We start from the raw sequence: 26,294 nt of genomic DNA, 5'->3' as shown, positions 1-26,294 counted from the left end.
TCTGCTTTAGTTTTCAGCTTCTGTCCTGTCCTTTTTCTTCCAGGTTTCAGGCATTCCTTGTTATCTACTAACCCCTTTTCCCAAATTAGCCTCAGCAGAGAATTTCAATGGAGGTCCTGACTTCAGTCTCCTGGGAAGTCATTAACTAAAAGACAGGCCAGGACAGTACTGCCCAGTTCCATGTGGATTCCTGGCAATACCATGAAGTATCAATTGGTTCCACTTTCTATAATGTGCAAGTGCTGTCACATGTCAACAAGAGAGCTTGTTGGTTTTAAGATGATCTTATTTTGATAGCACAAAAAGAACAGTGACTTTAAGTTAACTGAATTAATATTTACTGCGAGAAATAGGGTTATTGGTTGAAGGGTGCGCAGCTCCACTCAGACGACAACCACATTCCTTATCAGGGTGAACCACAAAAGTCACAAAAGTAACCCGTAGTTAACACTTTGGTTGCTTGGCACAAAAGCAGCCAGGCTTAACTTAGAGGCACTGTGTAAAGTATTGATGCAGCAAACAAACAATAGTTAAGTGAAAAACACAAACCAAGAAAACTCCCAAACCAATTTAGGAAAATGTTGGTAACTTTAATAATTCAGATGATAACAAAACAGCAATAATCCAATCAGTAAAACTGGAGATAATAAAATGTAAAGGTTTTAGTGAAAACAGCACCTAAAAGCACATGCCACCATTTATGGTCTGGTCACGCTAGACCTTGGGAAAGTCACAAGTCCAGGCCAACTGAGATAGTACGCAGGTTGGAAATAGGGATCAGGTTAGTCTCACTGAAAAGCTACCTTCTAAGTCCAGAGTGAAGTGTTCCACTAACAGTAGAGGAGGCCTTGAAGAGTATGTTGAATATATCAGCTGGTTGTCACTGTAGCATGAAGAGCTGGTTGTGTCAGGGTGGCCATTGTTACATAGTGTACAGCCGGTCAAACGTTGTGGATGGTCGTTACTGTAGCTTTGAATTGGCAGTATTTGCTGGATGTCATTGCTGTAGTGCAAAGTGCAAGTCTTGTGTTGCTGGTAGCCACAGACAGTCTTTGTCGGTGTGAAGCGAAGGTTTGAGCTGAGTGTTTGGCTGTTGGTTGTTGCTGGCAGCAGAGTCTAGGCACGAAAGGGCTCGTTCATGGTCGCGATGAGCTCAAACATCACATTTTTCACATTTTTTATTTGGACAAGCTCTTACTGTTGCCAGCCAAAGGTCCAGGACCTGGGAATTACCTCTTAGGGATCAGTACTCACTCCATCAGAGGGCAGCAGGAGATCTCAGGCAGGTCCAATTGCAACAGGTCTGCTGGACAGTTGCCGGGAGGCCTCTGAAGCTTATTGTGTTCCTGTAGCTCACATAGGAGGTTAGCCAACTGACACTTGAAGTCACTCAGGGTAGCCTGGGAAGAAGACAGGAAGGTCCAGTCTTTCTTAACAGAGAGCAGGCAGTCCTTCAAGCAGCATGGCAGGCTTCTGGCAACATAACTACACTTGTTCTAAATCTTCCACAGGTCCTGGAGTGTTCTGATGGGTGTCTCTGGAGGGCCAATATTTATACCTTGTGCCAGCATTTTGTGGGTGACTTCGTGCCCTACCCCCATATCTGGTTCTGCAAAGTTCTCACCCTGTCCCGGTCAAGGCTCCAAACTGTCTGGGGGTAACAAAAGGCATGGTAGGCCTGATGCCAGGTTCCTTTGTGTGTTCAGGATGCAAAGCCCTTTGAAGTGCAAGTGGGGCTGGGTACAGCCTTTCCCTAGTTACCCTTTCCAAATGGTTCATACTGTTCACACCTAAGCCCCTTTGTACAGAGCCATTCACTCATGGGACCCAGTAAACTGGCAGAAATGCACAGTTTGTTGGGACAAGAAACTTCCAACTTTCTAAAATTGGCATTTTCAGAAATTTAATTTTACATTCTGACTACACCATTAAAGAGGATTTACATTGTGATTCAGTTGAGTGCAAACAGCAAATTTTTATCTGCCCCCAATTTAACGTTAGCAGTTATTAAATGTAATAAGGTAACCCAGTGCCAGTCAATGGGAGAGATACGCCTTTCAAAAGTGGAAACAACTCTAGGAGCTTTTCAATGCCAGGACATGGAAAAAGTAAGTACATATGTCCTACGTTTTAAACACAGTTCACCCTGCCCTATTAGCCTTTAGGACCTACATGAGGGGTGATTTAGAAGTATTAATAGGAAGGCATAGGCCTGGAAAAGGCTTATTTTGTCAGGTAGAAATGGCAGTTTAGAACTGCACTACAGGCTACAGTGGCAGTCCTTAGACATGTTTTACAAAGTTACTTTAGTGGTTGTCACAATAAGCGCTGCCGCCCATTAGCAGCATTTATTTTTCAGGACCATTTACTAAGAGTGTACATGGAAGAAATAAATGTACCAGTCAGGCAGATGCTAGTTGTACCATGTTTTTGGAAGAAAGCACAAGCACTTTACCACTGGTTAGCAGGGAAAAAGGGCATGGAGTCCTAATGCCAACACAAACAGGTTCAGCAACAGAAGACAAAAAGCTAGGGGTGACCATGCAAAAAGGGCAATGTGCAACATTTACCAATGCAGTAGAATGTGAAAGTATGTTATTGTCCCTAGTAAAGAACACAGTCTGTGCAGCTTATTTCCCATTTCCTCATGATAGTATTGCTTCTTGCGCAATAGCCTAATGTCCAGTAAGAGAGATGAGGAAAACATCTCTCAAGCTAATAGACTAAAATATTATATGAAAACCCTGAGTTTTTGTTGATGAGAGAAGATTTTTTACATCCCCAGGTCTCTGTTCCGGTTAGTTGAGCTGCGGCAGATGAACTCACAACAACAGATCGACATTGGATGTGCTCCACAGTGATGCACATGCAAAGCAAGAGGTATGAAAGGATTATAGAGTGTACATCTCTAGCACAGTTGCAGGAGTTAAAATGCATGCACTTGTTAGTGTGTAACAACACGTTAGGCTTCGTCTATTTATTTACATTGTTAGCACTCACTTTTGCTAGTTTGTCCCTATTATTCACTTTATTTGCCTTGCATCTTTTGTGTTCTAGGTTAGATTTAAATCTATCTATCTATCTATCTATCTATCTATCTATCTATCTATCTATCTATCTATCTATCTATCTATCTATCTATCTTTCTAATTACGTACTGGCGGTTGCCTGTTGGTAGTTATAGTTCGGACCTAGGTTCCGTAGGAAGAACGTTTTTTGTTTGTTCAATCACTGTGACGCCGATTGACGAATCTTCAGGAAATGTTCAAAACTTATACTTCAGTCAGTTCAGCAGCTGCTAAGAAAGTTTTGGGGTGATCCTCTACGAAAAAGGGGAAGTCCCAAAACACATTTACCCAACGCATTTTTCCACAGGGATTTTGAACACGACTACAGACCGAACCGTTGGACGGAACTACACCAAATATTGCAAAATCCTAGCTCTTCGTCCAGAAAGTGTGCTTTTTGTGATTTGGTATAAATCTGTTCAGTAGTTTTTAAGATACCAAAGGTTAAAAAATATAGATTTCTAGCGACAAGATTTTCTGCAGAACCAACTGTGCCTGGGTTGATATCTGATTGGCTGCCAGAACTTCAACAAGAAAGTATTGGCAGTCATTTAGGGACTTCAGCCAAGTCACACAAAAAAAAAAGAAAAGGGGCAATGGTAGGTACCCCCTGAGCCTCTCGGTTTGGTGCAGCGGTTACCCTAGGTACCCTGTGAGGGCTAAAAAGCATTTTTTTTTATCTCAAAAAGCTCTGGGGATTTTTCTGAGTTTTTCTACAATAAAAGCGCAGTATCCTGCTCTCTTCCTTTCATTTGCTCCTGGGCGGGCCAGGTCCTGGAGGCATTGAGGTGCTAAAAAAAAGGATGGGGCACACGGAGCCTCCGTCCTAGGGCTTATTGTAGCCCCTGGGACTACCACCTCCCCAGGGCTGAGATTAAAATCCACAGGGGGCCGCGCAGTTCCCCGCAGTCCTGGGACCAGCCACCTCCCTGGGGCAAAGGAGGTTAAAAAAACGGTGGGGACGACGACGTGCACAGCCCCTCCTGGAGCTCAGGGAACCACCACCTTCCCGGGGCATTTGTTATTGATTATGCAGAGGTGCCAGTTTGGCAACCCCTGCGCCCCAGGGACCACATCCTCCCTGGGGCCAATTTTTAAAAATTCATGTGGGGAACATATGCAGCCCCCCCTCCTACACACAGCCCAGAGTATCACCACCGATCTGGGGCATTGAATAATATGCATGAGGGCCCAGAGGACCACAATCTCCCCGTGGTAAAGGCTCTTACAATAATGCGGGGTACCCGCATGGCCTCCCACTGCCCCAGGGACCACCGCCTCCCCAGTGAAATGTATATAATTAATGGGGGGCCTCATGGTCCTCTACACCCAGGGGACCACCACCGCCCCATGGCAATTTAGATAATTAATTGGGGAGGCATGTGGCCCCCTGCAGCCCCAGTGACTGCCACTTTCTCCTTAGCTGAAATTAATTAACAAAGGGGGTCCGTTGTGGACACTTGGCCTGTGGGGACCACTGCATGCAGGAAGTGGAGTTTTCATCTGTTTCCCTGCAAGCAGATATGTGTGCAGGGAAACAGATGAAAAGATTGCTCCCACAAGAAGCGAGCTGCTATTTAAATCAGCTCCCTGCTTGTGGGAGCAATGCTGGCTCCTGCACTACGTGAGGAGCTGCCTAAGACTGCGGGGGCATTCAGGCTCCTCCTGGGGTCCTGTCACTTTCTCACTTTCTCTCTTCTCTCTTCCATCCCATTATAAAATGGAAGAGAGAAAGCAAGAAAGTTATCCGAATGTGGGAAAGAGTCACCTGTAGCCTGGTGGTTAAGGTCTCAAACCCCTACACCTAGGGTTAAGGGTTCCAGTCTCGATCTGTCAGTGGTCATTTCCCTCCTTTAATTTATTTTCAACTTCAAATATTAAAGGTACATACCAAAAGGTGATCTCACTCTTTTTACTTAAAAAATACATTTTATTTTTCAATTTGTCCGGAAATATCGCATTATCTCATTAAGTAAATAGTTCATCTAAGCCTAAAAAACCTTTCAGTCAGTCCCTCTAACTCTTTCTCGCTCTCTGTTTCTCTCTCTCAATCTCTTTCTCTAATTCTCTCTCTAATTCATAGCGAAATTCACATATTTCACTGTGAAGAAAATAAAAACCAAGCACTGTCTCTTGCCTTGTTTTTAATGTAACCTCTGGGTAAGCCAGGTCCTGGGAGCATATATATATATATATATATATGCATATATATATATATGTCTCAAATATATAGTTGTAGGGGGTGCACAGGCCCCCCTCTATGGGGGTTCATAAGCCTCCAGGACCACTGTCTCTCTGGGGCTAACTTAAGGTAAATTCATGGGGGGGGGCCCATGCAGACCTATGGGTCCTAGGGACCACCATCTCTTTGGGGTTTTTTTTTTTCAAAGAAGGGGGCCGCATGGATCCACCTGCTGGAGCTGAATGAAGTCCCGGGAACACCACCTTCCAGGGGCAAAATGTGTTTGTCAGGGGGCCCACAGAACCCCCAAATGCCCAGGTGACCACCACCTCCCGGGGCCATTTGAAATTTTAAAGAAGGGAGGGGGTCCCAAGGCCACTACCTTACTGGGGCCGGCCCATGCAGAACAGAGGCGGGCGTTCATGTGGCCCCCCTACTGGAGCCATTTATGGCCTTGGGATCCTCCACCCACTAGGGCCGGCTCCTGCTTTCACCTAGGTGCCCACCCTCAAAAAGCAAGCACTCTGCTTCCAGCAAGCGGGAGCTGTCAACATGCTTCTGTTTGCTGAAAATTGAGTTTTCATCTCTTTCCCTGCCCGCAGACATGCATTAAGTAATTTTGATTACATTACATTATCCCAACCACTGTCAAATATGGTCATCGGCCATGCGCGGCAGGGGGTTAGCCGCAGGGCAGCCTAAAAAATTAGCACTTGTATAGCGCACTACTCACCCGTTAGGGTCTCAAGGCGCTGTACTCATACCGCTATGGAACCCCTCCTGGCTTTTTCCCTATGAGGTGCCAACTCCTGAGGTTGAAGCCAGGCATCCAAGCGCTGTTGGGGCCGTTGTGGAGATTAAGCAAGCTATTGCCCAGAGTTGCAGAGTGGGACCCATGAATTAGATTAGGCACCGAGGCGAGAATTATCTGGTCAAGGAGAATTGAGCCCAAGACCTGCCGAAGCGGGACTTGAACCCTGGTCTTGAGCCAGATCTCTGCTTCAGGGTCTGCCGCTCTAACCATTGAGCCACACTTCTCCACCTCCACCAGCCTACACTCTATAAACACCAAACCCAGATCAACATTTGTTTTTTTAAAACAAGCGCAGTCTCCAATGCTTATTCAGTATAGCCCTGGGGCCCGGGGACCACCACCTCCCTTGGGCCTATTAAAAAAATAACACTGGGAGTGGGGCAAAGCAGATTTTGGCACCAGGGATCCATCCACCAGCCAGGGCTCTGCAGCCAGCCCACTATAACCACCCAACCCTGCGCCATGCATGCCACGCAGGGCAGGGGTTAGCCATATGGCCTGTCCAGTGGCCAGGTCCGACACCCAACCCCTCTGCCCGTTCATAATGGGTGTTGGACGCAGAGCCTGGCCTGTGGCCAACCCCTTATAACCACTCAGCCCCACACCACGCACGGCCTTTGTCCATGCTTGGCAGGGGACCACAACGTTGTCGGAGCTACTAAAGAACTATTACTGGGGGGCCATGCAGATCCCAATCAGGCCCCAGGGACCACTACCTCCTGGGGCAACAAATTGAAAATAGTCAGGGCGCTGTGCAGGCCACCCTGGGCCCTTGGGACGACCACCTCCCCATGGCTACATACTAAAAACATTAGAGGAGCCACATTGAGCCCCCTAGGGGGCTCCGGACACTCACCACCCCGGGGCTACATTTAATAAATCTACGGGGGCCATGTAGACCTTCCAGGCCCTGGGGATAACCACCTCGCTGGGGCTACTTTAAATATATTGATGGGGGGGCACACAGACCCCCCAGACCTCATGGACCACCACCTCCTTGAGACAATAAGTCAAAAATAATTAGGGGAGCACCACCTCCTCAGGGCCATTTTTACTATTAAAAAGGGAGGGAGGCCGCATGGCCCCTCTTCCTTGACAGATTTATTGGCCCTGGTGACCCCATCCCCCGGGGCCTAGCTGTATATAGTTACTTGAAATAACTATAACTGCTGAATTTATATGGTTCTGTATGATTGAAATCTGTCCCGGTAACCCTTGGTCTTTTACATGAATTTCCTTTTAAAAACATTCCATTTCCTGACTATAGGATCCATGTAACCTTTGTTTTTTTCAGTGAATTTCTATTTTTTTTACGTTAAGTAATTTTAATGACTTTATATTAACCCAATGACTGCTGTGTATGGCCTTCAGCCATGCGTGGCAGGGGGTCAGCCACAGGGCAGCCTACCGCCTATAATCACTCAATTGGCGGAAATTTTAAAAAAACTAAAAAAACACTTACGCGATCCCCTGAGCTTGTTCAGTATTGCTCCTGGGACTCCCGGGGACCACCGCATCCCTGGGGCCTATAAAAAAAATTAAAGTGAGAGTAGGGCTGTGCAGATTTTGCCCCGCGGACACCATCCCCCAGCAAGGCCCTGCAACCAGTCACCTATAACCACCAGTCACCCCGTCACTCATGACCTTTGGCCGTGCATGGCGGGGGTTGGGCAAATGGCCTGGCCTGTGTTCAGGCCCAGTGGCCAACCCCCTATAGCTACCCAATCCCGTGCCATGCACCACCTCACTGGGGATGCCTAAAAAATATTTTTCAGGGGCCACGTGGGCCCTTTGGGTCCGAGGTACCACTACCTTCACAGGGCTACCTAATAAAAATTATAGGGGGGCACATGGACATCCCTGAGCCCTGGGAACTACCACCTCCCCGGGGCTATCTATTAAAAATATTTGGGGAGCCAAACGGAGCCCCCGGGGCCTGGGGACCACAACCTCCCTAGGGCTATATTTAATAAACATATGAGGAGGTGTGCAGAGGCCCTGGACCCCAGGGACCACCAGATCCCTGGGACTACTAACTAAAAATATTTGGGGGGACACAAGGAGCCCCCCATATCCCAGGGACTACCACTTCCCTGAAGCAACATTTAGGAAATATATGGGGGCTGTGTGGACTGCCCCAGGGGACCATCACCTCCCCAAGGCTACTTTAAATAAATTGAAGAGAACCACCTCAACACCTCAACACCCCGTCCCGGGTGAACACCACCTACCAGAGGTAGTAAATTAAAAAAATACTTAGCAGGGGCATGCATCCCCCACAGGACCTGGGGAGCACTGCCTCCCCAGGGCCACTTTCACTATTAAAAAGGAAGAAGGGTCTGGGGTCTACAGCCCTCCCCCTATTATTATTATTTTGTTGTCCAGGGGAGGTGGTGGCCCCTGGGTCCATATGGCCTCCTCCCCACATATTCATTCAATTTTGCCCGGTGGAGGTGGCTTCCCCCAGGGCTTTATAAAATGGCAATGCCCCCAGGTCTTGGCCCACCTAGGGGCAAAATAACAGAAAGGCAGGTGATCACATTTTATTTTTTTAATTTTGGTGAAATCCGCAGATCCAGCCATGAAGAACCAAGGCTAGGGGATGAAGGTATACATACACTGCTCCCTTTTTCTTTTTTTCTTGTTTTTTTGGGGGACTCGGCTTCAGCTGCAAACACTTCTTGTTAGAAGTCTTGGCAACCGATCATATCTCAGCAGGTGATCTCCCTGGATATGCGGCCCTAGATATCCAAATTTATTTTCCCTTTAATATCTCGAAAAAAACTACTGATCAGGTTTACAACAAATTAAAAAGTGAGTGACTGAAAGCTACCTTTTTGTCAAATTTGATGTAATTCCGTCCTGTGGTTTGGGCTGCATGCGGGTCTAAAGATTCTATGGGAATTACCATCAGAAACACACTTTTTTTGACCACCCTCTTTTTCTCGACCCCGCTTGACGGATCATCCCAAAACTTTCCATGCACAAAAAGACAAAGACCTAACTTGACACTTTTAAAAAAAGATTTTGAAAAGATTTGTCTACGATGCCAAAGATGTAGTCAAATCAAAAAAATATTTTTCAGTGGAAACTTGGTCCTAACTATACGCCACCATACATATATAAACATTTGGGATTATCTTTGACTTCAGAGCAGAGCACAAAGAAGGTTGTTTGAAGGCTGGGGAGGGGTATGGTATAACACAGATCTGATTGATAGTATTAAAGAAGTATATGTTCCATCAATTTTTATATTTTATGTGGTGGGCAGTAAAGACATATGTATTGCAGGCAGAGTCAGCACGTATAGTTCAGCTATACTTTTAGATAGTAGGTTTGTCAGCAGTCCTCTGGACTCCTGAGAGAGGTAAAGATGGCTTCTTGGCTCTGTGTTTATGTCTCGAGACTCCTTTTTCCACAGATAGGAAAGGTCCTCATCAGTGGTAGGCCAGGCCAGCAGAGCTTAATTACATTAGGCATAATCATATTTGTGAGGAACATCAGTACAGAACTCCATGTTCAGGAAGTATCAAAAACAGTTCCACAGATGTAGATTGTCCTTGACCTGGGGTCGAACTCTATCTCACTTTTCAAATGCTTGTAATCGGATAGCATCCCACTGCATAAATGTCAGTGTATTCACCAAGTTTTACTTTCTAACCAAACTCATTGCAATAGGGTTAAACCCTACAGAATTCTTTCAGGAAGAGCAAGCCTTGTCCAGCTCTCAGAATTTTCTTGGGGTGACTCCGATGTTCATAACTGAATGCAAGTAAAATTCTTTGGATATGTCTCTGGAGGGAAACTTGTGCACTGGGCTCAGACAGACCCATAGAGCAAAACAAGCAGGAGAACAGAATTGTGTGATGGGGAAGAATTTTGTTGTTTCTATGTAGGACGCAGCCATCCTACATTTGTACTACCTGACTCATAATAAAAAGATGATTTCAAGAGTGATAGAGGAGACTGCAAATTATCCTCCATCCATACTTGTTTCAAAGTTCATGATCATTTTCGTAAAACCAGTGCTCCTCAATGCAATGATGCAGAATTTTGAAAAAAGAAACACTAACAGGAGTAGCCTTAGATTCACAAAGGGATGTCACCTATGTGCAACTAACTTACCTCAAGAGACATATTTACTAACATTTCACACATGGCAGCATGGCAAGTGTAGTTGCCGCACTGCTTTGCGTGAAAGGGAGAGCGCTGAGCTCACTGGTGCACTTTTGGCTGCCTTTCTCCAAAGCAAGCACCTATTCGTCATTTCACAAGGGGGTCTGACTTAAGATCAGGATAGTTTTTGTGTAGAAAGGGGTACCTTCCAGCACCAAAACTATCCTTTTAGACGTGTTCCTCTGTGTATATGGGTTGCAGACTGCAGCCCTCATGCGAAGCGGAGAGGAAGCAACAAGAAGTAAAAAGATTTCTCCTCATTACGCTAGCCTTGGGAAGGCACAGCATTTGTTGCAAACAAATATTTACAAGTCAGTGTAAATAAAGGTTTGAGTCAAAATACATGGAATGATACACAGGAGTGTCCACGATTCACCAGTTTAATGCCTTCCTGAAGCAAGATAACACAAGGCAACACCATGAAAATCAGGCTGTGCTTTGCTCTGGAAATCCCAAACTAGATTTTGCATTGGGGTGCGCCAAAAAAGTAACGCAACCCGGCTCAAAATCTTAGCAATTCTGGGCCCAAATCAATAATATGTTGTGACCAGCGATTACCTTGAGAAAGTCACAGAGGGGCTATCCCCTAAAGAAATATGGGTAAGAATACCAATTTATTATCTCAGTACCCTTACAGTGCACCAGGGGTATTCCTAAGGACACCTTTTCTGTGATTTGAAGTAATACAAACAGTGGCTGTTAGGTGGAACAGAAATTAACATTGTCAAGAGATATTACTTCAGATAAAGGATATGCAAATACTTCTAGTGTTATTAAAGAGCGTAATTAGAGAATGAGCCCAGTGTATTGTTAATGTTATTTATTTTTGCCAGCTATCCAAATGAACATTGCACTGGTAGAACCTTTAAACTTCCATGGTATAATTCTCCTTCTCTGAAACAATCAATATGGCTTTAATGTCAGAGAGAAAGTTGGTGCAATAAAAGGTGTTGAATAAGACACCAAGCCACTCGCATGTGCGGCGTGCTCTTGTAAGTGTGGCTGTGAGTGCAAACACTGAGTCTAGTGAATGCAGAACATGCGTGCACATGATCAGCTGAGAGCTACTTTGGGTGTAATTTTGTGTTTAAAGTAAAATATTTGAATGGATGCTAAATGGTTGAATGAATACTAGTTGGTTCTAAGAGCTGAGTCAAACTTGTGTAATGCTGGTAACAAAGGAAGTACCGGTCGGCCATAACCAAGGACATTTACAAGGCTCAGCAGCCCGGGAGTCATCAACAGAGATTGATAAAGGCCTTCTGCATTGTCTCAAGCCTGTAATGTTGCCTTGCCAAACAATCACAGGATTTCAGATCGCAGATTCCTTTGTCCCTCTATCATTTTCCAATCCATCTTTGCAGCAATAGCTGCTGCTGGAGACAGAAGTGGAGAAAACTTGAAACCAGATGCATCAGACTCCATGTGCAGAAATCATTAGATGATAAAGATCAAGTCTCCATTAGGGTTCCCTCAGTAAAGAAGCTTGATAGGTCCGCAGATCTTTGGACAGGAGAGGGCAACATCCATACGTAGCTTGTGGGTGTTGACCATTCCCCTACAGCACAATTTGCCCATCAACACATGTGGGTTATTAATATTATGGCAGAGGTCATTTCGACAGCCACCGGGTGGAAAGTGAATTTTCTCTGCTATTTACTTGGCCACTGCCTATATAGTAGAAATTATTTAATATTTTGCTGACATCCATGAAAATAGAAAAAGAAAGTTCACTATTAACCTGGCCGCAGGCTAAGTAATAGAGATTGTGCACTGTTTGGCCAGCAGAGTGCAAATAACAAGAAATGTCTCTACATACCTGGCCACTGAATAAATAACAGCGGTTATGTACTGTTTCACAAGCAACAAAGCAAACACCAAAGAAACTTCACTCATTACCATGCTGCTTGCAAAACAGCCAAGATTCTGTACAAATTGGCCAACTGCTATGAAAGTAGAACATAAGCTAACCTGGCAAATAGCAAAGAAATGTAAATTTTCACCTGGCAGCTAGCTGAAATGATGTCCTTTTTGACCAGTGGTTGGGTCAGTTCATGTAACAAATCAGACCTAAACAATGATTTGTAAAAGTAAAGCCCAAACTCAAAATGTTGTACCCAAGTGACATAGTGCCGTCTGGTATTCAGGCTGGTCTTATCAAATAGAAACAATTGCAGAGAATCCCGTATGGAATCCACAAAATTGTATAATCAAGAGGCTTCATTTTAATTTCATGGCAGAAGGAAGAAACACCTTGCATCTCATTTGCAGTTTGAGGGACAGAGTTAACTCTGTCAGGATGGCAGAGGACAATACCTCCGCCGCACTGAAAGAACTGCACCCACCAAATTTAGCATTGCTGGCTGGCTCGTTGGACAACTCTCTACATTGACAGAACTGCTGCTGTGGTGGTTCCTGTCCAAGCATACAAAGTTTGATGGACAGTACCATCAGACATCATGGCCGTCCAGCAAATTTTTCAAAAGCTTTTTGTTTAAAAAAAAAACCCAAAGCAGAAGTTTGTTTTTGAAAAATAAATAACAAATGCCCCCATACACTGAGAGTTTTCTTCCAGGGTGAAGGGATCATTATTTTTTCTTATCCCTTATAGGTAGGTTAATACCCTATATAGGGTGGATGGTAAAAGTTCTTCCTGCGATGGCCCCTAACCTGTCAGTCCATCAGAGGAAGTATTTCATCAAGAAGCCACAAGCAAAGGAATGGGACTCTAATCAATTGAACTGAATGTCATTGGAAAAATAATGAGTTTTCCTTGTAAATCAGAAAATGACATATAGGCATGAAAATGACAGAAGAAACTAAACTTGCTGAGATATTTATTAATTGACTGTATTGCAAATATTGTAAGAATATAAGACACTGGATAAACAGACATTTTGTTTCCTCCATTCTTGTAACAGTTGCACTTTTATACTTATTATATATAGAGGATGTGGAACCACTGTTGTGGATTCAGAAATAATTTTGGGTGATTCTCTTTCAAATGCATGTTTCTGGCTCAGACACAGCCATTGTGTTAGCTGATACCTCTCACAGCAGCAGCAATAGTGCTGGTTGCAAGCAGGCATGTCAAAAACAAGGAGACAATGAAGCGTCATTTCTCAGAGCCTGGCTGTCATCAACCTACCTCAGCAGTTATCGGGCACAGACAAAAGGGCTGCTCTGCTTAGAAACCTTGCTACCTTTCACAAGATAAATCCTTGACCTACCATCACTCTTTCCTTCTAACCTGACCTATCCCTCATACTTACCATCTACCATATGTCGTCATGTCTTCACTCGGGAGGAACTTATCAACAGCCCGTCGAAAATAAAGACCTTAAAGAATTTCTGTAGATAGACTTTTCTCCATTTTTGCTCTCTTCATTTTTAGGCCTCAACCCTCCATCCACAGGGACACAATGAATACTACCACTGTCTATGAAAACTGCATCTACTCTCCATCATGTTATGCAAAATGCATCCCACTTGTCCATGCACGTAGGAGTTCACCACACACAGTCTTACCACTACACACTTGCTACATATCCACTGCACCCACATGTAAATGGATTATCAGCACAATGGTCTAACAGTCACACAGACTACTCTACCACTGTTGACACCCAGTGACTCTTTGCTGGTAATCCAAACACTTCTGCCACATATGCGACTCCATCACCCATCATTTAACCCTCAGAAGCCCCTGTCTGGAGCTATCATTAGTGGCACTGTTCCCCAGTGCTGTCACAGATGGCAGTGAGAGATGTCAAAATACATCTTTGGATCATCTGAGGTGATCTATCTCAAGGGTATGTCACCTAGGCCCTGATTTAAGAGAGCCTAGCTCCACTTTAGCGTCATCCTAGTGTCATTTGTTTGCCGTTAAAGTGTTGCTAAGGTGGCCTTTTCCCTGCTCAATGGTGCAATGCATGCATTGTGGAACTTTGTAACCCTTTGCGCTACATTATGCATACGCCTTACATAATGTATGCAAAGAGGGCACTTCCCCGTTAGGGGAGGCTGAAAAAATGGAGCAAAGAAATCTAAAAGATTTCTTTGCGTCATTTTTTCGGTTTTTAATGCCTGCTCAGAGCAGGTTTTAAAAGGGGGCACACATTGTTTAAAATAGGCCCCTATGTACTGTGCAGGGTCAAAATGTTGGCTCTAACCCTAAACAGTACACCAATAGCATAAAAAATAATTACGCTATTGCCCCCTACCCTGCGCCATGGTGTGCTATGTTATAGATACAGTGCACACATGGTGGTGATAGGGGGGTGCTAAGGAACGCATGGAAAGTACAGTTTCACTTTCCATAAAACTGCCCCATAATCTTCTGCACATGAGGGCCTTCTTTCGATCCTGAGCGACCCTTTGCAGACTGCCATAGCTCTCTTCCCTACCCCCTTTGTTAGCCACTAACACTTTTTGCTAACTTCAGCCACCTGAGTTTTTCACACCCTATCTGCTATCCTTCACAGACCATACTCATTTTCACCCATCCACCTTTAGACCCCTCTTCCAATTTTCTTACCCTCTGTCCTCAAATCCACTCTCAGCCTTCTGTGTCAGCAACGGACAGTGTCTTCTATCAGAGGTTCGAGTGTAACACTCCTGGCATTTTCTTTACTTTGAATGCTCTGACTTTTCAGGAAATACCACCGCACATTATATGTGGGCTGAAAAAAGTGGGGTTTCTAGAGGTTGGTGGCATAACAAGCGTGATAAAGCACCAAATGGGATATTGTAAATCATGTGGACTAGAATCACGTAGGTGTCCTCCTGCTCTGGGTGTTCTTCCTTCTCCTTCAAGTCCTTCTGTGCCTTCTCTTATTGGTCCACCTCTTGGTCCTCTTCCAAGTCACCATTTCCAGGATGTTTTGGTCCTCCATCCTAGCTCTGGTCCAACCAGTTCTAGTCACCCTGGTATTGGATTCCTGAATCTGCTACTTCTTGTTGTTGTCCTTCCTGGGCCTTCTTATAATGGTGCTACTGATCCTCAGCCTGATCCTGCTGGTCTACTAGGTCATTCTCCACCTAGCACTGTTGTCCTGGTTCTCTTAGGTCTGGCACTCATAGTCTTTCTTGGTTGGATCCGTGTCCTTGTGGTCCACCTGATGCTTCATCCACTGATCCTGGCCCTCTTTATTAGGTCCTTTTGGGCTGCACCTAGTTATTCTTATTCTGATCTAGTCTCCTTGGTCCTTGTTACTCTGGTTCATCTGGCTCCACTGATTCTCACTAGCCATCTCCTGGAACACTAGTTCCTAGTTCTCCTGCTCAATTTTGGCTGTAGTCCTCCTGGTTCTGACCTCTCTGGTCTTCCAGCCCTGTTTATCCAGCCCTATTCCTGGTGATACTTATTAGGATCTTTATAGTCCATCTAATCCTCTTCCATCTGGTCCCTAGTCTTAATGGACCTAGTATACCTGTTCCAGAGCACACTAGTTCTCCTGGACCTCCTTCAATGTGTCAAGATGCTCTTGGTCTTGGTCCTCCTGCTCGTCATCCTGGTTCTGCACTAACATGTCCACTTAGTCATGGTCCTTCTTGTTAAGGTCATCCTATTCTTAGCCACCCAGCTTGGTTATCCTGGCTCTCCTTGTCCTAGTTCTCCTTTCCCTCCTCCTCCTGGTTCTTCTTGTATGCCAGGTACTGATACTCAAGGTGTCTTTGATTTGCTCTTGGTGGCGGTCCCACTGATCTTCCTTGTCCTGCTGGCTCTGGTTTCTTGGCCATCTCACCTTTATTCTCTAGGTCCTGCTTTCCAACTGTTCCTCACTCGCTGTCTTGTTTGTCTAGCAATGGCCTTGCTATTCCTGGTCCTCACAATCCATGTTCTCTTCCTTGCTTTGTATCCACTAGATTTGATGCATTTGTTTCTGGTCCTCCTTATTTAGGGCTTGGTATGACTGACCCTCTTTGTTCTGGCCATTCCGGCTACCCTTCCCCTTCCAGGCCTCCTTCTAGCTCTTCCTATTCCTTCCTCATCCTCTTGACTTTTGTCCACTTGACCTGGTCCTTTGGATCCTTCTTACTCTGCGTTTGTGATTTTTAGTATTTCAATTCCTGGTCCTGTTGGCCCTGTGGCCCATTTTGTCTCTTGTGTTCTGGTTCTCTTAGGTGTTTACCTCTTAGGCCTTGCTGTCCTGGTTTGGATCATCCTTGTCTTCCTCACTCTTTGCCTTGAGTTTACAGTCCTTCTGGCAATGGATCCCAGGGTTGGATCCCTCCTGTCCAATTTTTCTTTTTTATATAATCATCATCATCATCATCCGCTTTATTTCGGAAGAAATATACCATAAAAGCACAATACAAAACAGTTAAAAAGATAAAAATAAGACATAAAGGGGGTCATTTTGACTGGTAGCCGCCCGCCAAGGTCGTAATGACCCCCAAAATCATTAAGATTTGAGATAATACTCTAGAATCCTAAAAAAACTTAAATAACGAAGTAAAGTGCCTGGGAGTTTACATAAATATACAAATATTGTCTAGGATATAATGCTAGTCATACATTACATTACCCAACTATAAAACTACGTTACCTACTGCTAATAACTACGGCCCTCATTCTGACCTTGGCGGGCGGCGGAGGCCGCCCGCCAAAGTCCCGCCGTCAGTTTACCGTTCCGCGGTCGAAAGACCGCGGCGGTAATTCTGACTTTCCCGCTGGGCTGGCGGGCGGTCGCCTTCAGACCGCCAGCCAGCCCAGCGGGAAAGAGGCTTCCACGATGAAGCCGGCTCGGAATCGAGCCGGCGGAGTGGAAGCTGTGCGACGGGTGCAGTTGCACGCGTCGCGTTTTTCACTGTCTGCGCAGCAGACAGTGAAATACATGTAGGGGCCCTCTTACGGGGGCCCCTGCAATGCCCATGCCAGTGGCATGGGCACTGCAGGGGCCCCCAGGGGCCCCGCGACCCCCCCTACCGCCATCCGGATCTCGGCGGTCCGACCGCCGGGATCTGGATGGCGGTAGGGGGGGTCGGAATCCCAGCGGCGGTGCAGCAAGCTGCGCCGCCGCAGAGGATTCAATGGGGCCGCGGTACACTGGCGGGACCCCGCCAGTGGTGCCGGTCCGACCGCGGCTTTACCGCCGCGGTCGGAATCCCCATTGGAGCACCGCCGGCCTGTCGGCGGTGCTCCCGCGGTCCTCCGCCCTGGCGGTCAAAGACCGCCAGGGTCAGAATGACCACCTATGTCTAGATTTAAGGGGTCATTACGACCTTGGCGGGCAGCTACAGCCGCCCGCCAGGCGGTAACCGCTGTGCGCCCGCCAATGCGGCCGCACTCAGGCAGCCCCCATTATGACATTCCCACCGGCCCAGCGGGAATGAGGCCGCAACATAGGAGCCGGCTCCTAATGGAGCCGGCGGTGTTGCGGCCGTGCGACGGGTGCAGTTGCACCCCTCGCGCTGTTCACTGTCTGCTATGCTTCTGCCACGGTCGTAATAGGGCTGAAAGCACCGCCAGCCTGTTGGCGGTGCTTCCGTCCTTTTAGCCCTGGCGGTCTCGGACCCATTGGACATATCTTGGACTTGTTCATTGTGTTAGACCATTTACAAGTTAGGGTACGCAAAGGAAAACCCCTATTCTAAATCTGATATACAGAGCTCGTGTGAGTGGAGTAAATATTGTATCCATAAAGTGCTCAAACTCGTAGTGGTATTTAATTTGTAGGAAACTGCCAGTCATAGTCGAAGAAAAAGCTTCTACCAAGTGCGAATTTTGGGCATTAAGCCAAAATGTATCCTTCAATATCTGGATAGCATTTTTTGGCATAGAAAGAGGGTCATTCTAATAGTTCCCCAAGACAAGAGAAGAAAAGGTCCGCTCTACATAAGTGCACCACTTGATTTTTGTAGTAAAGTTGGTGCTTACCAGGTTGATCAGCCCAAGTCTATATAGGATGAGAGAGTCTAATGACCAAAGTCGGATCCAAAACAAAAGCGGCAATTTGGCTGATTGGAAGAAGATTTAAGTCCATTCGGATTGGCAGGGATGGAGGTGTAGATGGAACTCTTAGCAACATCTTTAAAAAAGAGTTTTCCACCCTTTCCAAATCCTCCAGGTTGCAATGGCCCCACAGCTCAGCTCCATATAGGCCCCCCTTTGCTTGAGATTTATATATTTCAAGAGCGGGACTCGTGGCAAATCTGGGGGATCTTGCTGCAAATCTCACAATGCCGCCTGCCCTTTGTTTCAAACACATTGCTGATTTCTGGAGATGAGCATGTCATTTGTGTGAATCTTCCGATTTTAATCCTAGATAATCAAAGGTACCCACTCTTTCCAATGTGGCACCCTCCAGACAGATGGGTCTCCTCATCTTTTGCTTTGTGTCCCCAAACACCATGTATTTAGTTTTTGTTGAGTTAATTTCTAAGCCATGATCTTTACAAAAGGCCACAAACCTCATAAGCAAATTAGAGAGGCCATGGGATCTTTTGCCCTCCCAATCTGGGGGCATCGCTAGAGCATTCCAGGAGATAAGGGATGCATGTGTTAAGAAATAAAAGAAATAATGTAGGAGCAAGTACACAGCCCTGTCTCACGCCACGATTTGTAGGGAATTCCGATGTTAGCTCGCCTTTCGGGCCCCATCGGATTCTAGCACAATTGCCAGTATAAAGATCTCTAATTATATTTAACATAGAACAGGGAACCCCTGCACTACTAATAACTTCCCATAACTTTTGGCGTGGAACAAGGTCAAAGGCAGATTTCAGTTCTACAAATGCCACAGAAAGGTGGCCTAAGTCCACGTCTACTGTTTTCCATTTAATGGAGAGAAAACAAAAAACCTGGTCGATTGTACTAACTTTATCTCTGAACCCCACCTGGAGTTGGCTGAGTACTTGATTATCCGCTATCCATTTTGTCAGCCTAGTTAATAGCTGGTAACAAAACATTTTTTGTAAATTATCTAAGAGGCTGATAGGTCTATAATTCCCTGGTATGCCCCTCTCCCCTTTCTTATGTATAGGCACAATAATTGCTTCTTTCCATGACCCAGGGTAAGATTTATTTGTCAAAACAACATTAGAGACCCTATTCACATATGGACTCCAATTTTTAAAATCTGCTTTGTACATTTCTGAGGGGATACCATCTAGCCCTGGAGCCTTCCCTGGTTTTTGGGCAATGATGGCGAGCTCCGTTTCTTTTAGTGAAAAAGGTAGCAAAGTACTCGCTGCCAGATATGAGGATGTCATCTCCCCAGAGCTTGCAAGGTTGCTGTCAGATGGAGAGCCACACAATTCCCTAAGGTGGGTAAGCCAGACTTCAGGGGAAATATAGCGCTCTAGCTTGGATACTTGATTATGATCGCTTCGAGCGATCAGAGACCAGAAGCGTTTAGGGTCAGGGGCCCTAGCGGCCTCGGCCAGTTCTCTCCATAGCACCTCTTCATATTCATTTTTGCATAACTTGCATGTGGAGACATAGGGGGTTATTCCAACTTTGGAGGAGGTGTTAATCCGTCCTAAAAGTGACGGATATACCACCAGCTGTATTACGAGTTCCATAGGATATAATGGACTCGTAATACGGCTGGTGGTATATCCGTCACTTTACCGTCACTTTTAGGATGGATTAACACCTCCTCCAAAGTTGGAATAACCCCCATAGTCTCACTTTGGCAATTTCTTCTCTATCTTTTGATCTTAACGCTTCTATCAGGGAACTCCTAGTCTGTCAGAGTCACCAGAACCTCGGGTCTGTGCACGTTCCCAACACTTCCACCACAAGACAGCTCCAATACTGTCCTGATGTTGACAGTACTCCCCTCTCCCAGACGCGCTCTAGGGCCTGGTTTATCTGGATTGAGATGATGAAAATGCCTCACAAGTACTGGAGCATGGATATCCAATGCGGAAACCCATGAGTTACTTTCAGGGCCATAACCTTTCCATGAGATTAAGTACCATAGGTTACGCCCTCTCAGTTTAGAATCCAACACTTCCTTGACTTCGTATTCTACTTCTCCCTGTACGAGAACTGGAGCTGGATGAGGGCATATTAGGAACACACAACATTACATCTAGAACTCTGGCCTTTTTTGTTCTCTCAAATTGTCGGAAAATGAACTGCGCACATTGCAGATTTTCACATAGGTAGTAAACACCAAAGAAGGATTGTGCACCATGAATAACACAACGTAGATTCAAGGAATAAATCACACGACTTGTCAACTTGAAAACTACCAAGTAAATGCCTTAGAATGGTAGCGCATAATGAACACTGTGATTTCAATACACAGAAAAATGAATCGCGTGTCTTGCCTATTTGAGTACCACCATGTAACTGCCAAGGAATGGTAGCGCACAATGAATAACATGAATTAAGCACGAGGAAAGAATCGCGCGTCTTGCCGATTGGAATGTCACCATGTAACTGGCAAGGAATGGTAGCGCACAATGAATATCAAGGGTTAAAGCACAAGAAAACGAATTGCGCGTCTTGACGTTTCGAATGCCACCATGTAACTGTCAAGGAATGATAGCGCACAATGAATAACAGGAGTTGAACACGAGAAACGAACTGCACGTCTTGCCGATTCGAATGCCACCATGTAACTGCCAAGCAATGGTAACGCACAATGAATAACATGAATTGAGCACGAGAAAAAGAATTGCGCGTCTTGCCGATTCTAGTATCAGCATGCAAATGCCACGAAACGCCCAAGCACACATTCACACGTGCAAGAGTAAAATTGTTTATCATGCAAGAATTAGGCCCAAGAACTTGAGCGTCCTCGATAACGAGGTCGGGGGCCCAGCCCAACCTCCGTCTTACCACCCTGATTAAGGATCACCAATGTAAAATGAAGGGCAGAGGCCTGGAAGATCAAAGTAGGCCACCGGAACAGGAGCTCAGGAAGTTGCTGCTGCTCTGCACCGGGACCTCTGAATAGTGAGCATGTGGAGCTGGGCTGGCTCCCTTCTATAGAGTCTTGGCCCAAACCACATCCAGGCATGCTGCAGGGAAAGCTTCTAGAAGGCCCTGGAAGGACTGCAGCAGTTCATAACATGTGAACAGTATTTATATGCATGCTAAGCATAAGTCTTTAAAATGAAACTCTGCAATGCAAAAGGTTAAACAACATCATATCATAACAATGCATAAATTATGTTAGCTTGAAACTGTTGAGTTTTTGCATTCTTGTCGCCTGTAGAGCGCGCACTGCCCTGATGTTGACATAGCCTCTCTGCATCTCTTGCCAAACCACTTGTTGTTAGGGTGGGAAGGTAAACGGGCTGATGCTCTAACAGATTTAGAAAACAAGTTTTTAATAGTGACAAAAAGATCCAGGTGTAGAGACATAACCTTAAGTGAGGTGAGTGTGAGATGGACGTCAAAAAGCTGATGGCTGGAAACTATAGCATATAATTTGCCCCATAGTTTGTTGGAATTCTGGAAAGAGTCCCATCTCACCGCACACTTGTTGTTAGACATCTTCAGGGCACCAGTAGATACAGAATCAAAGGAAGGCACAGTTCCTAATAAAAATTGTCTATCATATACGATGAGGAGAGGATCATGGTCACTAGTTGCCTACTTTCACATCTTTTATGTGATGCCAGATCCTTAAATCAAAGAGAACAAAATCCAGGGTGCTGCTATATCGCCCCCTAAAAAAGGTTGATCTGGCAGGGCTGTCAGCAGGGAAGCGACCATTGCCGGGACAAAGACCATGGAGTATCATAAGGTCTGTTATCTGTAGGACCTTAGTGCCAACTTTTGGTAAATTTGTCTGGGATGAGTAGGAAGAGATGTTCCATATATCATCTTCAGTCTGCATGGCCTCAATGAATGCAGGATTGGGCTCAATTGGTGCATTAAAATCCCCGGATATGATAATGTGATTCTTTGAGCGAAGGTCCGATATCAAAGTATTCAAAAGCTCTATGGTGGTAGACTGCTGGTTTGGAGAGCCCGGTCTATTGTAGATATTCATACACAAAACAGGGGGACCCAGAGTTGCCTGTAGAGCTATTGCCAAGATGTCAGGGTAATCTACATATAGCTCCTTTACTCCACCCACCTCTGTCATTTTTACCCAAGTACTAAGGCCCCCTGCTGCTCTACCAGCAGGAGATGGCATAGCTTTTTTTTAAAAAGAGCAAAACCCCTGCCTATGCATACTATGAGTAGCCCATGTTTCCTGGAACATGCATATGTTGAAATTATCAACGTATACCCCCAAATCAATGTCAGCTATTTTACCATTGATACCCGCCACATTCCAAGACAAAAACTTTCCAGTTGGAAAGACAGTGGAACAATTAGGTTTGTGAGAAGTATCATCTAGATAAAGGCTATTAGTGTACTCAGCAGGGGATATGATTGTAGGAATGTCGATAGAATCAGATTGCGGTTTCCATAAGGGAACAGCTCCTGGAATTGGCAGATTGTTAGAAGATGATAAAACAGGTGAACCAGGTCTAGTGTTGGTATAATGAGGCACAGATGGACATAGCCAATCAATATCGGAGGTAGCCCCTGGAGGTCAAATTTAGATACATTATTTCCTTTTGGGACAGGTCCCATAACTTTCATGGGGACCGGGCCAGGTATTGGCCCATTGGAAGCATGATGTCCTAAGACATTGCTCGATGTCATAGAGGCCGTAGTTGATAAAAGATTTGGCCTTGCACTGCCAGAAATGGCCCAACTGTCACTAAGAAAAAGAGCAGTTCCCTTTCTTGTGTGATTACGTGCTTCCATATGCAACAAACCCTTTACCAATTGGGGACTGATAAGGTTAAGTTATATATGTCCTAGTCAGCAGGTGAACAGCTTAAGCGGTCAGCTGATAGTATGTCCGCATGGATAATTGAACCGCAACCTCTAACATGACGTAGCCAGTGCGAAGCCTTATTAATAAGTGAAGATTTATCTTTCCGCGATTTTGGAGGTAGAGGAGGGAAGTTGCACATATAGATATAGTTGCCACTATTAGTGTTTGGGCTCTGGCCAAGTGCTGAAGCTGTGCCCCGTTTCAATTCCACACAAGGGTAGGATTTCTCTTTGGAGGATATAATGCTTTCAGAGGTAATCGCGGAAATTCTGCAGTGGTGAGTTGATTTTTTAAAGCCTGAAATATCCTCAGAGGTTGTCAGAGGACCGAGAGTAGAAGAATGATCAGTGTCCAAGGAAGTTATCTTGGTTCCGTGAGGGCAAAAAAAGTCTCTCCTCGAGGCAGTAAGTTTAAGGGAATTAAGGATTTCTGTCATTAAAATTTTCAGCTCTCCTACTTCATTCTTTAAACTAATCACCAAAGCTATTAAATCCTCTTGAGAAGAGTCTCTCTTAAATTTAGATGAGGATAGACTCGCACAAGGCAATGGTGAGGTATGCGTTATTTGAAGATGGTCCTGGTCTTGTGCTTCCAATAAGGAAAAGCGATTAGAACAAGGGATTTCATGGATAATCGCGTCTGTTTTTGGGACTTCGGGTATAGAACAGGATGCATGATGTATAGAGGGGCTGGCATTCATAGACGTACTTTGAGAAGCCAGCACCTGGTGAGAGACACAGGTAGGTTGTGAGTCAATGTTAATATAGGATTCAGCAGTTAAAAACGGAATAAGGGTGCCCATTCTTCGCCCTTTCTGTGGATTACTCTCCTTTTAATTTAAAATCAGTTCCACTTCTTTAATTAAATTATCAATCTCTTTAGTTACACAATTTGAAAAAGGTTTCGTGGCTTTAGTAAGTTTTGCAATCTTCGGCTTAACAGGGCTCAGAGCTGGACTACCCCTCGACCTTGCGCTTCCCCATTAAAAATAAAAATGCTCAGCACAAGTGCAAAGTATTGATTTAACAAACGCTGGCGCAAGGATGACCCACTGCCTTACCTTAGGGCCCAGAGGGGTCCCTCGTTGGCGGCAGCAGAGCCAAGGATCCTGGGACTTGGAGTCCCTGTGAAGACGGCAGCAGGAGGGGGCAGTAATTGCCGGTGGTGCGTGGCACGCTATAAAGCGCCCGCAAAACTGTGACGGTCCCCTGTTGGCGGCAGCAGAGCCAAGGATCCTGGGACTTAGAGTCCCTATGAAGAAAGCAGCAGGAGGGGGCAACAATTGCCGGTGGTGCGCAGCGCACTATAAAGCGCCCGCGAAGCCGCGACGTTCCCCCGTTGGCGGCAGCAGAGCCAAGGATCCTGGGACTTGGAGTTCCTATGAAGACGGCAGCAGGAGGGGGCAACCTCCGATATTCTTTTTTATATCCTTCTGAGCATTGTCATGTTTTTCCTGGTCCTCCTAGACATCCAAGTGCAGTCCTCTTAGTCTTTCTGTCTCTGGCTTTTCTGGTCATCCTAGACTTCATCATCCTGGCCGTCCTACTAACCCTAGGACCTCGTCATGCTGTTCGATTGGGTACTGTGGGCCCTGGTCCTGTGGTCATGGTCCAACCGGTAATCCTAGGCATGTTCCTGGTCTTCCTGGTGCTGCTCCTTCTAATACTCCTTGCTCTTGTCCTTGTACTCCTAGCTCTGACCCTCCTGTATGCTTGGTGCTGACTCCTCTTTTCTTCCTTACTTATACTGGTCTGGTCCCCTGAACATTTTGGCCACAATCATCATGCTCCTTATCTTCCTAGTCTTTGTGGGTCTGGCCCTGATTCTCCCAGCCCTGGGCTTCCCCCTCCTTCTACATCAACACAAACTGATCATGGTCATCCTTTCTCTGGCCCCCTAGGTCTCGCCATTCTGTTCCTCATCCTCCTGGCTCTCCTGTTTCTAACCCTGTAGACTGGACCTCCATGCTGTGGTCATCCTGGCCCTGGTAACTCAGGGCCCTGATTTATTTTGCTCTGATCTTCCTTGTCCTCCTAGTGTCTTTGTTCCTGATCTTCTTAGAATGTACCCTTCTAGCTCTAGTTGCCATTGTTCCTGGAATAAGCTGCCTGGACCTCCTGGCCAAGGTTGTGTTTTTCTTAGTTTGCATTATCCTTGTCCTCTAAGTCCCTTGCCCATTGGTTTTGATCCTGGTACTTAAATTTGGGTTGTCCTGGGCTAAGTCCTCCTGGAACTGGTCTACAAGCCATTCTATTCCTGGTATCCTTGGTCATGGTCACCCTAGTCCCTCTTGTCCTATTGTGCTTGATATCATACACCTTGCCTTTTGGAAATTCAGGCCCTTCTTGGTTCCCTAGTCTTGGGCCATCTAGCCTTGTTTCTTTCTGGTCCTCTTGATCTTGGTCACTTGCCCTGGTTCTCTTTACCTTGAACCCCCTAGTCGTGGTACCACAGGCTCTGGTCTATCTGGCCTCTCATGCCCTGGCCCTCTTAGTCGTTGTCCTCCTTGTTTGGGTCTTCCTTTATCCGTTTCGTAGCCCCTTAATTGTATTGCTACCGCAGCCATTAATCCTGGCCCTCTTGATCCATGCTCTCTTTTTTCAGGTCCTCCTGAGCCTTGTCATTTTGGTCATGATCCTCCTGGCCACCACTGTCCAGTCTCTTTGGTGTTCCAGATTCCAGTTGGCCTTCTTACATATGGTCCTACTCCGCCTGGTCCTGCTACCTGTAAAGATTGCTCTACCCTCTCAATCAACCATTCCCTTGTCCCCTAGGTCCTAATCTTCTTGTCCCTCTTAGCCCTGATTCGGACCCTTCTGGTTGTTGTCCATTTAGTTCACCTAGTACTTCTTGCACTGCAGTTCTGGGTGCCATTGGAACTGGTGCCTTGGTTTTTCCTGTGCTGCGTATCCTTCTTTTGTAGACCAACTGGCCATTGCACTCAAGGTTCTGATCTTCATATTATTCTCCAGTCTGGTACTGATCCTCGTGGCCCTAGTTCTCCTTCTCCTTGCCCTTACGGTTCTTCAATAACTTGTCCTAGACTTTCAAAGATCATCTTAGCCTTTTCTGATATTCCTTTACCTTTGGTTCATGAAGCCTAAGGACTTCTGAGCCCTGTACTTCCTGGTCTTGATTTGTGTGGTTGTTATTCCCATGTACTCCTGTCCCCCTAGATCCTGGGGCTCCTCTTTCACAGGCACCCGGTCCTGGACCTTTTCATTTCCCTCAACCTAATTCTTGTCCATCAG

This window comes from Pleurodeles waltl, chromosome 8 (genome assembly GCF_031143425.1).
Source record: "Pleurodeles waltl isolate 20211129_DDA chromosome 8, aPleWal1.hap1.20221129, whole genome shotgun sequence".
NCBI classification, from domain to species: domain Eukaryota; kingdom Metazoa; phylum Chordata; class Amphibia; order Caudata; family Salamandridae; genus Pleurodeles; species Pleurodeles waltl.
This window is presented reverse-complemented; position numbering follows the sequence as displayed.